Source organism: Rhinatrema bivittatum, chromosome 4 (genome assembly GCF_901001135.1).
Source record: "Rhinatrema bivittatum chromosome 4, aRhiBiv1.1, whole genome shotgun sequence".
In the NCBI taxonomy this organism is placed as follows: Eukaryota; Metazoa; Chordata; class Amphibia; order Gymnophiona; family Rhinatrematidae; genus Rhinatrema; species Rhinatrema bivittatum.
The window spans coordinates 271196291-271212201 of NC_042618.1; positions in this window are offsets into that span (position 1 = coordinate 271196291).

Consider the following 15911-nt stretch of genomic DNA (forward strand, 5'->3'; position numbering starts at 1 on the left):
TTCACAGGCGAGGGCTGATGCAAAGACATCACAGATGAGGGCTGGGAAGGTAGATAAAGGCACTGTCTCTCAGGGCACCCTACACAGCCCACCTTCACGGGTGGACCCAATGGGCTGTGGCGGACCACCCTGTCCCACTGCGTGCCCTACACAGCCTAAAGAGACTAGTCACGGACCACGCGGAGAGCGGAACAAGGGCAGGAAAGGAGTCCAGCTGGCAGAGGCTCCAGTGACTGGAAACAGGAACCGGACGGAATGGATTTACACTCAGGGTGGTCACCTGGAGGACTCGGGGAGCTGGAACGTTGCAGGAACAGACATTAGGAAGATCAGGAACACAGGGACCTCTAGCCATTAAGGACAACAGGCCTTCAGGACCATCCGGAGGGCAAAGACGGAGGACGACAGGAACATCAGGACATCAGAGACCGGAATCAGGAACAGCAGAGACAAAATGAAGAGGGATCCCTTGGAATACTGGAACACCAAGCAAGAGCAGGAACATGGAGTCCAAAAGGAGGGAAAAGCTCCTCAGACGACTGGCTCAAAGCAGCTGGTTCATTGCGAAGGCAAAGCTAACTGGAAGTTGAAGTCCTTTTATAGGGCTGAAGACAGGCGACTCCCTGGGAGGAGATTGGATGGGCCACACCTAGCTGGCCCTATAACTAAGGAGAAGTGCTGCGGGCCGGTCCCTAGGGAGAAGGGCGTGGCCCAAACCAGGAAGTCCATGCAGACACAAGCAAGCCTCAGGCAGGCCCCAAGGACATCGAGGCCTCCCAGGTCCTGGAGCAAATCCTGGATAGTTCGTAGGCGAGACCCCGACTTCGGAGCGGCCTCCAGGAAGAGGTGAGGAGCCTCCCATAGCATCGCCACAGGAGGATTCATAACACATATAATAGGGATAAAAAATAAAACACTTATGAGCACAGTTATATGTCAGGCATTCCAGTCTGTTGATCTGAGACCGATACATACATTATATGCAGAGAAAATGGACAAGACAGCTGCTCTCTCTCTCTCTATTTCTTGATCAGAATCATTCACCTTCCTTATTTAACTCACATACAGGTATTTATTTACCCACCCTTTAAAGAAACCATACCTTCTTAGTTTCTGTACAAATTCAATGCTAGCCATCAAGAGAGGCATACATTCTTTGCTATCACCTTGACAAGTTACAGATTGCACTTCATTGTCAATGAAACCAGACTTTCTTAAACAATCTACTAAATTAAATTCATTTTCTGCAAAAATCAACACATTTCTCCCTAACTTTAATTCCCTGTCAGTCTGTTTATAACTTTTAAATAGAACAATCAATTCATTTAAATGAGATTTCTCTTCCATCTGTATTTCCCTATGAGAATTACTTTCAGTTTTACATACAACCCCCCCCCCCTCCCGCTTCCTCTTATCTGCCAACCCAGTTAACTCTCCAGCTTCCTGTGTCCTTTCAAGTTCTAAAATTTCCATAGCAAATGTAAATTGAGACTGGGCTGTGATTCCTGGAGCAGATCCCTACTCTGGGACTTGGGCAGACAGCAGTTCTTCTCTGCAATACATTAACACAGTTACACTGTGGCAGCAATCAGACATAAACATAAAACCCGATTCCAAACAATTTTGAAGGGAATTATCCTTTACTCCCTCCCTGATCTGACAATAGTTCAATCACAAGCCCAAAACCTTCAAATGCTTTTCAAAAGACTTTCCCTTCTTATGCTCCTGTAAATAACTTTGGACCACTACAAGCGAGGCTGCTGTCAAAGAGCCAACCTGTAGCCAACACAAACAAGGACTAGATTTTGCTGCCTTGAACTTCTTTGTATTGTGTTCCAGTACAAGCTTATTAAGTGGAAATGCTGTGCAAACCAAATCTACATGCTAGAAAGAACCTAAAAATGAGTGGGCATCCCACAGCAAATCAAAGAAAATAGTGCACTTTTATTTATAGGTGGCCAAAGAAAATCTTTTACTTGCACCTGAAGACTGGAGGATAGCTAATGTAACCCCAATATTTAAAAAGGGCTCCAGGAGTGATCCAGGAAACTACAGACTGGTTAGCCTGACTTCAGTGCCAGGAAAAATAGTGGAAAGTGTTCTAAACATCAAAATCACTGAACATATAGAAAGACATGGTTTAATGGAACAAAGTCAGCATGGCTTTACCCAAGGCAAGTCTTGCCTCACAAATCTGCTTCACTTTTTTGAAGGGGTTAATAAACGTGGATAAAGGTGAACTGGTAGATGTAGTGTACTTGGATTTTCAGAAGGCGTTTGACAAAGTTCCTCATGAGAGGCTTCTAGGAAAAGTAAAAAAACATTGGATAGGTGGCGATGTCCTTTCATGGATTACAAACTTGCGAAAAGACAGGAAACAGAGAGTAGGATTAAATGGACAATTTTCTCAGTGGAAGGCAGTGGACAGTGGAGTGCCTCTGGGATCTGTATTGGGATCCTTACTTTTCAATATATTTATGAATGATCTGGAAAGAAATATGATGAGTGAGGTAATCAAATTTGCGGATGATACAAAATTGTTCAGAGTAGTTAAATCACAAGCAGATTGTGATAAATTGCAGGAAGACCTTGTGAGGCTGGAAAATTGGGCATCGAAATGGCATATGAAATTTAATGTGGATAAGTGCAAGGTGATGCATATAGGGAAAAATAACCCATGCTATAGTTACACAATGTTAGGTTCCATTTTAGGTGCTACCACCCAAGAAAGAGATCTAGGTGTCATAGTGGATAACACATTGAAATCGTCGGTTCAGCGTGCTGCGGCAGTCAAAAAAGCAAACAGAATGTTGGGAATTATTAGAAAGGAAATGGTGAATAAAACAGAAAATGTCATAATGCCTCTGTATCGCTCCATGATGAGACCACACCTTGAATACTGTGTACAATTCTGGTCACTGCATCTCAAAAAGATATAATTGCGATGGAGAAGGTACAGAGAAGGGCAATCAAAATGATAAGTGGAATGGAACAGCTCCCCTATAAGGAAAACCTAAAGAGGTTAGGCCTTTTCAGCTTGGAGAAGAGACGGCTGAGGAGGGATATGATAGAGGTGTTTAAATTCATGAGAGGTCTAGAACGGGTAGATGTGAATTGTTTATTTACTCTTTCAGATAATAGAAAGACTAGGGGGCACTCCATGAAGTTAGCATGTGGCACATTTAAAACGAATTGGAGAAAGTTCTTTTTCACTCAACGCACAATTAAACTCTGGAATTTGTTGCCAGACGTTGTGGTTAATGCAGTTAGTATAGCTGTGTTTAAAAAAGGATTGGATAAGTTCTTGGAGAAGTCCATTACCTGCTATTAATTAAGTTGACAGCCACTGCTATTACTAGCAACAGTAACATGGAATAGACTTAGTTTTTGGGTACTTGCCAGGTTCTTATGGTCGAAGATATGGCAGCTGAGATTCAATGCCAAGAAGTGCAAAGTCATGCATATGAGGAGTGGAAATCCGAATGAACTGTATTTGATGGGGGGGGGGGGGAAAGGCTGATGTGCATGGAGCAGGAGAGAGACCTTGGGGTGATAGTGTCTAATGATATGAAGTCTGCGAAACAATGCGACAAGGAGATAGCAAAAGCCAGAAGAATGCTGGGATACATAGAGAGAGGAATATCGAGTAAGAAAAGGGAAGTGATTATCCCCTTGTACAGGTCCTTGGTGAGGCCTCACCTGGAGTACTGTGTTCAGTTCTGGAGACCGTATCTACAAAGAGACAAGGACAAGATGGAAGCGGTACAGAGAAGGGCGACCAGGAAGGTGGAGGGTCTTCATCGGAGGACATACGAGGAGAGATTGAAGAATCTAAATATGTACTCCCTGGAGGAAAGGAGGAGCAGGGGTGATATGATTCAGACTTTTAGATACTTGAAAAACTTTAATGATCCAAAGACAACGACAAACCTTTTCCGTCAGAAAAAAATCAGCATAACCAGAGGTCACGAGCTGAGGCTCCAGGGAGGAAGACTAAGAACCAATGTCAGGAAGTATTTCTTCACGGAAAGGGTGGTGGATGCCTGGAATGCCCTTCCGGAGGAAGTGGTGAAGTCTAAAACTGTGAACGACTTCAAAGGGGCGTGGGATAAACACTGTGGATCCATCAAGTCTAGAGGGCGTGAATAAAGTGGAGGCAGCAAAACACTGCACGGAGCGGCAGTAGCCACAGAGGCATTCAAACACTGCACAGAGCGGCAGTAGCCACAGAGGCATTCACGGAGCGGGATGCCAGTGGCCGGTAGTTAGTGTTCCACCTTCACGGAGCGGAAGGATGGAGGGCTGCTATCTCCAAAAAAAATAAAAAAAATAAAAAAACAAATACAGGGGGGGGGGGGTAAGAGTATGGGGCAAGGGTGTGGCCTGCTTGTTACAGCGGTTGCTACCCCTAATTGATCTGGATGTCACTTGGATGCAGATACGGCACTGCTCTCTAAATTGGTGGTGGGGTGGAGGGGAATTAGGGCTGGAGGGTACTGGAAGCCAATAGTAAAAGGTGGGAGAGAGAAAAAGGGAAAAAAAATGGATAAAGTGCGTAGCTTGCTGGGCAGACTGGATGGGCCGTTTGGTCTTCTTCTGCCGTCATTTCTATGTTTCTATGATTGGCCACTGTTGGAAACAGGATGCTGGGCTTGATGGACCCTTGGTCTGACCCAGTATGGCATGTTCTTATGTTCTTATGTTCTTATACTTACAATCTCCTATGGAGTTCTCATCACACGGTATCATTATCACAATACCTCTCGGATGTCTCTGCCAAGGTACCACTGCACTTCCCATACATCTCAGTCAAGCTATTCCAAGGTCCTTCTGTCCTGCAGACAAAACAACTTTTGCGGCAATCCAGGCCAAGCCTGGGTATCACATTGGGGCTCACCAAAATGTATGGTTTCAGCCCCATATACCAGACACGAGATTCAGAGATATTTTAGAAATTTAGTAAAATGTAAATTATGGTAAATATAAATATAAATATGGTAAATATATAATAGCCAATTACATTAGAAGTATCTGGGAAGGATAAGCATAGACTGCAAATTATCAGAAGCCCTTAAGCTCATCCTTGCCTATGTCACAATCTTACAAGGTTTATATACATTTTTTTCTTTGCCAAGAATTGATCATTTCTAAATACATCATTCTAGCCTGGCTTTCTTTCCCTAGACCACCTGCACCCAAACATTCATTCTCTTTCTTTAGTGTCCAAATGCTTGTTTTCCTTCTGTACTATCTTCCCACAGCTTGTAGGAAGACATTGATCATCTCTTATCATTACTTCCACTTTCCTTTGTAGTTGATCTCCACATAACCACACATATATTGTATGTGAGCCATTCCAATGTCCTTTACTCCTCGCTGACGTAGGCCCATATCCTGCAGTTGTAATTAGCTGCTTTCCTTACAGCAAACAGCACAGCAAGTATTTGACATGTTCTGGCACAAACTTAGTAGGGCCTAGCTCAGCAGTCCAGCAGTCAGAATTATACATTCTCCCCACCCACTCTTGGCCTTTCAAGCCAATCTTTCTCCCCTGCATTATTATAGAGCAGCATCCCGTCTCACTCTCTGGTATCGGGTTGATTTTAAAAGTAGTGCGCGCGCACCCATGTGCACGCGCTCACAGACGAGCCGATTTTATAACATATGCGCGCATGTTATAACACCTACCTAGCTACCCCAATATTTTAAAATGTTTCTACTTACAGCTCCTCCGGAGCAGAGGCAAGTTATGCACACCAGCTGGCGGCCGGCACGCACTTCCCCGGAACAGCATACAATGGCGCTGTCCGGGCCTACCCCTGCCCCCCAGGCCCATCCCCCTGGAGAGACCCAGCACTTGTGTGCATAGCAGGGTTTACGTGCATGGCTGGGCCTGTTTTAAAATGCACGCAGCGCGCATAAGGCCTGGCCACGTGCGTAAAGCCCGTAATTTACGCGCACGGGCCTTTGAAAATGTGGACAAACTTACCCAGCTGCACCCTCTCTCTATCACTCAGCCTTTACCTAGTAGGTCCCCCCTCCTTCTGCTCAGAATCAGTCCTCTCTCCCCATCCCTTGCCAAGCAGCACCTCTCTCCTAACTTCCTTTGAGCAACAGAGGATTTTGGGAGTCCTCTTTCTCCTACAACTGCCTGCTCTGCAGCAGGAGCCCCCGCCCCATCCCATTGCCAGCAGGCCCTTCTTCTCCAACCCTCTGCCCAGCAGCAGCTACTATGGATGTGAATCGTTTTTTGACGATTTAAAATATCGTCCGATATATTTTAAATCGTCAAAAATCGTTAGAGCCGCGATACAATAACAATTCCCCCGATTTATCGTCAAAAAATCGTAAATCGGGGGAAGGGGAGGGGAAGGGGGAGGGCGGGAAAACCGGCACACTAAAACAACCCTAAAACCCACCCCGACCCTTTAAAATAAATCCCCCACCCTCCCGAACCCCCCCAAAATGCCTTAAATTACCTGGGGTCCAGAGGAAGGGTCCCGGTGTGATCTTTTACTCTCGGACCTCCGGTGCTTGTAGAAATGGCGCCGGCGCTACCTTTGGTTTTTCCGTACGGAAAAACGATTCGCGGCAGGAGATCGCTCCCGGACCCCCGCTGGACCCCCAGGGACTTTTGGCCAGCTTGGGGGGGGCCTCCTGACCCCCACAAGACTTGCCAAAAGTCCAGCGGGAGTCCAGAATGACTCCTGCAGTCGAATCGTGTTGTCTACAGCCGGCGCCATTTTGCGCAAAATGGCGGCGCAAAATGGCGGCCGGCCGTAGACAACATGATTCGACTGCAGGAGGTCGTTCCAGACCCCGCTGGACTTTTGGCAAGTCTTGTGGGGGTCAGGAGGCCCCCCCCAAGCTGGCCAAAAGTCCCTGGGGGTCCAGCGGGGGTCCGGGAGCGATCTCCTGCCGCAAATCGTTTTTCCGTACGGAAAAACGATGCGCATGCAGGAAGTCGTTCCCGGACCCCCGCTGGACTTTTGGCAAGTCTTGTGGGGGTCAGGAGGCCCCCCCAAGCTGGCCAAAAGTCCCTGGGGGTCCAGCGGGGGTCCGGGAGCGATCTCCTATGCTCCTGACCCTCGGGAGACAAAAAACAAAATGGCGCCGGCGCTACCTTTGACCTGTCATATGACAAGGCAAAGGTAGCACTGGGCGCCATTTCAACAAGCACCGGAAAGTCCGAGAGTAAAAGATCACACGGGACCCTTCCTCTGGACCCCAGGTAATTTAAGGCATTTTGGGGGGGTTCGGGAGGGTGGGGGATTTATTTTAAAGGGTCGGGGTGGGTTTTAGGGATGTTTTAGTGTGCCGGTTTTCGATTTACACGATTTTCACGATTTTCACGATATTTAAAAAACCCAAATGGCGACGATCCGATTCCCTCCCCCTCCCAGCCAAAATCGATCGTTAAGACGTTCGATCACACGATTCACATCTCTAGCAGCTACCCCTTCTCTCTGACCTGAGTCCCAACCCTCTTCTCAGCAGCAGCCCCCTCCCCTCTCCCCTTTTCTTTTTCTCTTCTCACTCCTATGCTCCTTAGGCTTCAATGCTATAGAGTTTTGTGCAATGGCAGCAGCAATAGCAGCAGAAACTTAAAATCAGTACAGGGTCTATGAATCATCACACACCATAGATTCAGAGATAGTCCTGACCCTTCTTCCACACAAACTTATTCACTGAAACATCCAGAAAACCTGACTGGCTGGTGGTCCCCAGGACAGGTTTGAAAGGCACTTCCCTAGGCTCTAGGTCAGGGGTGGGCAATTCCAGTCCTCGAGGGCCACAAACCTGTCGAGGTTTTAGGATATCCTAATGAATATGCATGACATAGATTTGCATACAACTGAGGCAGAGTGCATGCAGATCTCTCTCATGCATATTCATTAGGGATATCCTGAAAACCAGACTGGTTTGTGGCCCTCGAGGACCGGAAGTGCCTACCCCTGCTCTAGGTCCTACAGCTCTGCACTCCCATCCCCTCCAATTAATTATCAGGCACATAGCTAACCCTCACCAAAAAGTTTAATAGTTAAACTCAACAGGGATAGACTAAAAAATAACTAATCACTAGGACTGAATGGTGTTTACCCCAGAGTTCTGAAGGAACTCTAAAATAAAATTGCAGACCTGTTTCGGGTGATTTACAACCTATCACTTAAAACAACCATGGTACCAGAAGACTGGAAGGTGGCCAATATGATGACCTTTTTAAAAGGGCTCCAGGAGTGATCTGGGAAACTATAAATTGGTAGGGGTGTGCATTCGTTTTGAACTTAAATGGAAAACGCAACTTTTTTTTTTTTTTAACTTAAAAAAATGATGAGGCGTAAACGATCGGATTTCCAACTTATTCAACATAGCTATGTTGAATACGTTGGAAATCGCGATTGTTGATCTAAATAAAAATTTAAACCCCTCACCCTCCTTAATCCCCCCCCCAAGACTTACCAAAACTCCCCAAGCTGGCCAAAAGTTCCGTGAGGGTCCGGGAGCGGACGCGTGGGGAATCACGTGACGTCCGCGTCACTCCGACGTGACGCCGACGTCACGTGGTCCATCGCGGTTCCGCTCCCGGACCCTCGTTGGACCCAAACGGCACTTTTGGCCAGCTTGGGGGGGCCTCCTGACCCCCCCAAGCTGGCCAAAAGTGCCTTTTGGCCCAACGAGGGGTCCGGGAGCGAACCCGAGGGGAATCACATGACGCCGCGTCACTCCGACGTGGCGCCGACGTCACGTGATTCCCCTCGGGTTCGCTCCGGGACCCCTCGTTGGGCCCAAAGGCACTTTTGGCCAGCTTGGGGGGGTCAGGAGGCCCCTCCAAGCTGGCCAAAAGTTCCTTTGGGCCCAACGAGGGGTCCGGGAGTGAACCCGAGGGGAATCACGTGACGCCGCGTCACTCCGACGTGACGCCGATGTCACGTTCTCCTTGCAAAGGAGTTCAGGAATGGCGTCCTGACCCTGCTGGATCACCAGGGAGTTTTGGTAAGTCTTGGGGGGGGGGGGGGGGGGGATCGGGATTAAGGCGGGTGAGGGGTTTAAATTTTTATTTGCACATATGGACATAGACTCAACTTATGGAATTCTCCATATGTCCATATTGACCGCAAATGGGACCCCCTTTCGACTTATGGACTTATGAACTTAAACTTTTGGTCTGCACATCCCTATAAATTGGTGAGCTTGACTACAGTGCTGTGCAAAACATTCAAAGCTATTCTTAAAAACAAAATTACTGACCACATAGATGCATGTGGTTTAATGGGGGAGAATCAATATGGATTTTGCAAAGGGGGATGTCTTGCCTTACCAATTTACTAGATTTATTTTTTTTTAGATTGTAAATAAACATGCAGACAAAGTTGATCCTTTGATATAATGTATTTAAAAAGGGCTCCAGGTGTTGTGAATTAGCTGTTTTAGTGGACCCTTGGGCCAGCCTGCGGGAGACTGGGGAGAGATGGACTATAGTCTCAGCTTGGGAGCAGGCCGGGAGGCCGATGCCAGGCAGGCGATGGACGGTGAGTTTCACCCAGGAAGCTGGTACTCCCCCGGGAGGAGCCCGTAGGAGCCCAGCCGCTTGGGACTTAGGGGATTCAACCTGGAAGCCGGAGCTCCCCCGGAAGGAGCCCGTAGGAGCCTGGCCGCTGGGACTTAGGAGATCACGGAAGCTGGAGCTGAAGCAGGCGGGCAGGGATCCGGAATCAGGCAGGAGCTGAAGCAGGACAGGTACTAGGGATGTGAATCGTGTCCTCGATCGTCTTAACGATCGATTTCGGCTGGGAGGGGGAGGGAATCGTATTGTTGCCGTTTGGGGGGGTAAAATATCGTGAAAAATCGTGAAAAATCTAAAAATCTAAAAATCGCAAAACCGGCACATTAAAACCCCCTAAAACCCACCCCCGACCCTTTAAATTAAATCCCCCACCCCCCCCGAACCCCCCCCAAATGAGTTAAATAACCTGCGGGTCCAGCGGCGGTCCGGAACGGCAGCGGTCCGGAACGGGCTCCTGCTCCTGAATCTTGTTGTCTTCAGCCGGCGCCATTTTCCAAAATGGCGCCGAAAAATGGCGGCGGCCATAGACGAACACGATTGGACGGCAGGAGGTCCTTCCGGACCCCCGCTGGACTTTTGGCAAGTCTCGTGGGGGTCAGGAGGCCCCCCACAAGCTGGCCAAAAGTTCCTGGAGGTCCAGCGGGGGTCAGGGAGCGATTTCCCGCCGCGAATCGTTTTCGTACGGAAAATGGCGCCGGCAGGAGATCGACTGCAGGAGGTCGTTCAGCGAGGGTTCCGGCGCCTCGCTGAACGACCTCCTGCAGTCGATCTCCTGCCGGCGCCATTTTCCGTACGAAAACGATTCGCGGCGGGAAATCGCTCCCTGACCCCCGCTGGACCTCCAGGAACTTTTGGCCAGCTTGTGGGGGGCCTCCTGACCCCCACGAGACTTGCCAAAAGTCCAGCGGGGGTCCGGAAGGACCTCCTGCCGTCCAATCGTGTTCGTCTATGGCCGCCGCCATTTTTCGGCGCCATTTTGGAAAATGGCGCCGGCTGAAGACAACAAGATTCAGGAGCAGGAGCCCGTTCCGGACCGCTGCCGTTCCGGACCGCCGCTGGACCCGCAGGTTATTTAACTCATTTGGGGGGGGTTCGGGAGGGTAGGGGATTTAATTTAAAGGGTCGGGGGTGGGTTTTAGGGGGTTTTAGTGTGCCGGCTCACGATTCTAACGATTTATAACGATAAATCGTTAGAATCTCTATTGTATTGTGTTCCATAACGGTTTAAGACGATATTAAAATTATCGGACGATAATTTTAATCGTCCTAAAACGATTCACATCCCTAACAGGTACTGGATCCAAGCTGGAACTGAAGCGGACAGGTTACTGGAACCAAACTGGAACTGAAGCAGGACAGGTTACTGGAACCAGGCAAGCACTGAAGCAGGACAGGTACTGGAACCAAGGTGGAACTGAAGCAGGGCAGGTTACTGGAACCAGGCAAGCACTGAAGCAGGACAGGTACTGGAACCAAGCTGGAACTGAATCAGGACAGGTTACTGGAACCAAACAGAAGCAAAGACAGGACTTGGACACAGAAGTGTAGCAAGTCTTAGGCAGGAACGGAGCTGCTAACGCAATAGCACACTCCGGAGCTCGGAGCAACTGGGAACCGCAAGGAACCCCATTGCAAGGCAAAGTTCTGGGCTCCGCGGTGGCCTTACATAGGCCGCAGCGTCTGACGTCAGGGGTAAGGCGGAGCCTTCAGTGGCGGGAAAAGGCCTTCATAAGCGCGGCTCCTGCGAGCGCGTGCGCCTAAGGAGACGGCGTCCAGGAAGGGTTTCTCAGTGGCGTCCCGCCGTGGGGATGCCGCGAAACAGGCCGCAGGCTCTCAGATGGACCGGGACCAAGGAGGTAAGGGCCGGGTCGTGACCGTTGTGACCGGGACCGTAACACCAGGGGCGATCCGGGAAACTACAGACCAGTTAGCCTGACTTCAGTGCCAGGAAAAATAGTGGAAAGTGTTCTACATATCAAAATCACAGAACATATAGAAAGACATGGTTTAATGGAACAAAGTCAGCATGGCTTTACCCAAGGCAAGTCTTGCCTCACAAATCTGCTTCACTTTTTTGAAGGAGTTAATAAACATGTAGATAAAGGTGAACCGGTAGATGTAGTGTATTTGGATTTTCAGAAGGCATTTGACAAAGGTCCTCATGAGAGGCTTCTAGGAAAAATAAAAAGCCAAAGGATAGGTGACAATGTCCTATTGTGGATTACAAACTGGTTGAAAAACAGAAAACAGAGAGTAGGATTAAATGGACAATTTTCTCAGTGGAAGGGAGTGGGCAGTGGAGTGCCTCAGGGATCTGACATGGGACCCTTGCTTTTCAATATATTTATAAATGATCTGGAAAGGAATACGATGAGTGAGGTAATCAAATTTGCAGACGATACAAAATTATTTAGAGTAGTTAAATCACAAGCGGGTTGTGATAAATTGCAGGAAGACCTTGTCAGACTGGAAATTGGGCATCCAAATGGCAGATGAAATTTAATGTGAATAAGTGCAAGGTGATTCATATAGGGAAAAATAACCCATGCTATAGTTACTCGATGTTAGGTTCCATATTAGGATCTACCACCCAAGAAAGAGATCTAGATGTCATAGTGGATAACACATTGAAATCATCGGTTTAGTGTGCTGCGGCAGTCAAAGATGCAAACAATGTTGGGAATTATTAGAAAGGGAATGGTGAATAAAACAGAAAATGTCATAATGCCTCTCTATCGCTCCATAGTGAGACTGCACCTTGAATACTGTGTACTAGGGATGTGAATCATATTTCTGACGATTGAAAATATCGTACGATATTTTCAGTCGTCAGAAATTGGGGGGCTCCCCGAAACCGATAGGAAAACCCCCCGAAATTGTTCATGGGGTTCTCTTATTGTTTTGGGCGAGGGTGGGAAAAACGGCACACAAAAAACAATCCCTAAACCTAGCCCAACAATTCAAAACAGCTCCCTTAGCTTCCCTCCCAAAAAAATGTTTTAAATCACCTGGTGGTCCAGTGGTGGTCCTGGGAGCGATCTCCCGCTCTCAGGCCGTCGGCTGCCACTAATAAAAATGGCGCCGATGGCCCTTTGCCCTTACCATGTGACAGGGTATCCGTGCCATTGGCCGGCCCCTGTCACATGGTAGGAGTAATGGACGGCCGGCGCCATCTTTAAAAATGGTGTGGGCCATCCAGTGCTCCTACCATGTGACAGGGGCCGGCCAATGGCATGGATACCCTGTCACATGGTAATGGCAAAGGGCCATCGGCGCCATTTTTATTAGGCACTTTGTGAAGAAACACAAAACCCTGCAAAAAAAGTCACTCAGAACTTATATAGCAAACATGCCATACCAAATGAGCATTACCTCTCAGAACTCAAACAGCAACAATTCCAGATGAAAAGGCTGCATTGCAAATATGTCAGAAGACCCTAAAACACCAATATACCAAGTAGTGGGAAAACAGCAAAAGCTCAACTACTACAGAGATCCCTACACAGAACCTGCATGTTAGCAGAACTTCAACTTGGTCAAACCTACAGACCCTCACCAAAGATTGAAGAAGTATGCAAATTAAAAATGCAAATATGCAGACAAAACCAAAATCTTTTTTGTTTTGATATCCACTCCAGCTTCATCCCATCCCTTCCCCAATCCCCTTTCCCTGCAGACAGGAGGGGACAAAGAATAAGAGGAGAGGAGGAGTTGTACTAGGGTGCAGAGGGCTCTTCTTTGTTTTGCAGTGTGTGCTGTCTTCATACTGCCTGTGAGGATAGGGGCTGGAGCAGGAAGAAAGGGCTGATCTCTGTTGCTTGAGTTTTGGTTGTTTCCTTAGGATATTAATTTTATTTGTGACACACTTGTATCTGTGTGAGTAGTGTGCTGTGATCTGTCTACCTCTCTTGGCAACTGGTTCAAAAATAAATTGGTTGGTGAGAGACTTGATCACAAGGCTAGGAATCCAGCATCCTATCTCTCTGTGAATGTATGCATATAAGATATAATCCAAATTGGGAGAAGGGGGAAAGGGACCCAATGCATTGCATGCATGGAAGAGGGGGTGGAGGGCTGTGGCACATAAAGTTTGCTCACCCCTAGATGGAAGAGGATAATATTCAAACAGGCCAATTTACCCAGATAGATGGTTTGCAAATTGACATCCCCATGTTTTGCTCTTTCTCTTTTGCAATTGCTGTCTCTCTGGGATTTCATTAAAAGTTCAGTTTTGGAAAATAAAAAATGTCATATGTCCAAATTTTAAATATTACCATGTTTTTGTACCTGAAAATAATAAGACTCCACAATCTAAAGGAATAACAAATCTTTAGAGGTCAAATACTACCATCCTCTGAATTTTTATAGATTTTATACATTGTGAAATACATCCAACCAACTGAAAGGCTGTCTCACATCACAAATAAAAAATTCTAAACAGACATTTAAACTTTCTATGTGAATAAGCTACAGCACAGGGTACATTCCCTTTGTATGAGTTATCATATGTGTCTCAGTTGTCTGTAGATAGTTCCCTATCTTTGTAAATATTGAACAACAGCTCAAATATGAATCACTAAGAGGGGGAAATATTTGAGTGGCTGTCTCTTGAAGATATATGTCAAATTACATGAACAGATTGTGATCATTTTTTTCAAAACCACTGTTTATGAAATAAAATTCTGCACAAAGAAGCTCACAAATGACATCATGGTTTCATCACTCCACACTAAATGCAGTCCTTATTTCTTTAAGAAAAACGTGAAACTAACTGCTAATATTTTATAGATTTTTTTCTTATTCAATGAGAAGAGAAAATATTTAGCTTGGTTAGATAAACATGGTATAATACCTTTATACAGTAGGTCTGCTTTTGCACTAAACACTTTAATATGGGATAGGGAAACCTTCGATATCTTCAGAAAAGCAATCCCTACCCTCACATTACCTATTTGTAATTTAAGAAATGATTTTTTTTTTATCAAAGATCTACAGCTTCTTTGTTTCAGCATTTTATTGGAAGCTACTGATATATTTCATGAGCGTCAATGATCTCGAAACTTTTAATTTGGGCTAAAATGCAAAAATGCAATTATTATGCTGTTACTAAGCAAAGGTTATTGATTGTCAGCAACAGCAACAGTCACTTGCGTCATTCTGTTCCTAAGAGATACTATTCAAGTGTTTTAACATCCTCCTAGCAAACGTATTTGCACGGTGTTCAGTTTCAGGACTAATTGATGCCTGGTCATTGCACATGAAGGCATGGTTACTATGGTACAGAATATGCCTGTGCGTTAGCAAATTATTCCTTTTCAGGATAGATATATTATCTATTCAGACCATGTATCAATATATAGCTAGGCTTAGTTTACTAATTAAAGTTGCTCGCACCTAAACCGAAGCATAAAATAGATAAGCAATTTGTGTTTGTCTTGTGCAGTGACCGAACAAGACCTTGCCCGGAAACTTGAAGCTTTAGTCATAATATTGGTATTGGATGGGTGCTGCTTTTCAAAAAAATATTTTTTTTGCTGATCATCCCTTAATAATAGAACAAACTTGTGTAGGTTCTAACAAAAAGACTGGACGTCATGTTTTTGTAACTAGTAAAAATGCTGACAGTTTAATGACAGACTAAAGCCTTTTTTAGGTGTTTTGCCCAGATATTTAAAAAGGATTGATTTTGCTCTAAGGTTTACTAAATGCTCCCTAGTGTACAAATACTATCAGAAAATACGATTTAAAAAGCAATCCTTGATAAAGTATTAACACATCTAATCCTAAAAGAACCGGCATGTAGTAGATTTCCTCTATAACTCTGAAGAAATGTTATGACAAATGTATTCGTCCTTTTTTAAAATGATCCTTTTCTGCAAAATAGTCATTATACTAAATAGTATTGTATTAATCTCTTGCAATTATATACAACTCCGAATGAAGAAACGTAACTTTTTATTAGTGGAGGTTTAATTAAGATTGTTGTATTTGTCTGAAGGTAACAGCGTCTACATAATGACAATAAACCAATGAGACACATGACCAGCTTTCAGCATCAAGCTTCAAGAAAGCAACTAACCATTACAAATACATTTTTTCCAGTATAAAATCAGGAAAACATTCTTGTTTTCCTGCAATCCTGAGGATCTCCGCCTTCACTACAATGTTTGTTGGAAACTGTATCCCCTACAGATTCCTTCTATAGATTCTGCCGCGAGTACCGTGCGTTCATCTCGATGAAACGTGCTACGGATCAACTAAAATGATGCTTCTGTCAAAAATACAGAGTGGAAAGTGCACAGGAGCCAAAAAATATGAAAGAGAGAAAGAAAAATAGATAGTGGCT